Genomic DNA, 1924 nt, shown 5'->3' on the forward strand with positions numbered 1-1924 from the left:
AGAAATGAACTTCTATCCAACCAGGTCAATCTCAGAAAAGATGAGATCCCAACTCCTATGGAGATCAATTGATTCTGGAAAGTACACAGCTGGAACAGCTAAGGCCTCTTGGATAAGGAATCCAGTTCTGAGATATGTACACAAGATTCTCTCTCACAGCTTCTACTTCAAGATTGATGTTGGAAGAGTTCACAAAGGAGATCTGATGCTTCTTGGTGTAGGGCTGAGACCGCTGATGCCAACACATGAAGATGGAGAACCCTATGAAGGGTATAAATACCCACTTTGCCTTGCATCTCAATTAGCAAGGTCTTTGATGTTCTACAAAAAGTGCATGTGGGGTTCCACAAGGCAAGATGCAAAGCTGACCCATGGATGGGTGGTAACAAAGATCTTGAAAGCCATGGGGTACAGATTCAAGGAGAACAAGGCAAAGTTTGATCTGATTAATGAAGCACATTTGTGTAGGATTGGCTTTCTCCAAGGAAGAGTGGGTACCAAGGTAGTCTACAACTTCAAGACACTCATCAGTGAGCCAGCCCAAGTTCTCCTACCCAATCCCTCCATCACCACAGTCAAAGTTAAAAGGAACATTCACTTCTTCTTGCTGAAGGAAGAGCTGTACAATGTCCAAACTGATCCACCAATCCTCACATACAAGCAAACTCGCAGAGAAGAAGCCTCCAAGGGAAAGAAAGCAACCGCTGAAGATGCTACCACAAGTGCAGCTGGTGCTCAAGATGCTGATCTGCATTTTGCCTGTTTGCTTTGGTTTCACTTCTTTCTCATACTTTTATAACACAAGGGACTGTGTTATCTAAGTGTGGGGGAGGAGTTTTATCCTTTACTAATCATGTTTTCTATTTTCTTATTTTACACTTTGAGTCTTGAGTCACATTCTAGTTGCATATTCATCTAAGTGCATACAAAAACCAAAAAAATGGAAAAATCTGAAAATTTTACACAAAAATTGATCATGTAGTTGCATTCTCATTTTTAGGATTGAGTCTAGATTGCATTTGCATGTAGGTTGCATCTTGCAAGGAGTAATGATAGGTTTTCTAGAGAGTACATCACTTTGAGAACTTGAATTGAATATGCTTGTGAATCTTTTTCTGTGCTTGCAAAGTCTGAAATGATTTGAATCTGAGAAGCAAGTTTGAATTGAACTCAACTCTAATTAAGTGGGAACCTTGAACTTGACTTGTAAATATCTTGTGATGCATTGTTTGAAAAAGCTTGTGGATACAATATACATACTTGAGCTAGAACCATTGTTTTTACCACTCTTTTCCTTAGCTCAAGTAGCTGAATCCACATCATGGATCAGTTCCCACACCTTGAACCCATCCTTCTTTCAAGCCAATGTTTGTGTGTGAATTGAAAGGCCACCTTGGATCAAACTTAGCAGAAAGTGTTAGGTTTAGAGCGACAAGGGCAGGTCTCATTGAGTGCTGTGTTCCAACATCAAGGAACTGAGAGTTTTGACGAGGAATAAGTGTGGGGGAAAAGACCTTTTGGTGAGTGGATAAAGGTGAGATGAGTGGAAAAGAGAGAGTGAAAATAGCTAGGGGAATGAAAGAAAAAGAAATCAGTCTTGGTGTTTTGAGAAAGTGAGCTCTGGTCTGTTGAAAAGAAAGAGTCTAGCCTCTAAGTTAAAAAGGAAGAAAAGAAGCCAAAGGCTCAAATGTTTTGTTAAGAAAGAAAGAAGAGGCTAGAAGTTGTAAAAGAAAAAGAGCTGTGTAAAGTTTGAGTTCCAAGACTTGAGAGGAAAAGTGAAAAGTAAATCCCCTAGTGAGAGGAAAATGAGAGTGAAAAGTGAGGATTTTTGAGCAAGTGACGAAGCTTTGAGTAGAGGGTGGGGTGTGATGAGTCTTTGCCCTTGTATGCATAGGTTGCTTTTTACCTTTAGCATTCTGCCAAA

Source organism: Eutrema salsugineum, unplaced genomic scaffold (assembly GCF_000478725.1).
Source record: "Eutrema salsugineum unplaced genomic scaffold, Eutsalg1_0 scaffold_10, whole genome shotgun sequence".
NCBI classification, from domain to species: domain Eukaryota; kingdom Viridiplantae; phylum Streptophyta; class Magnoliopsida; order Brassicales; family Brassicaceae; genus Eutrema; species Eutrema salsugineum.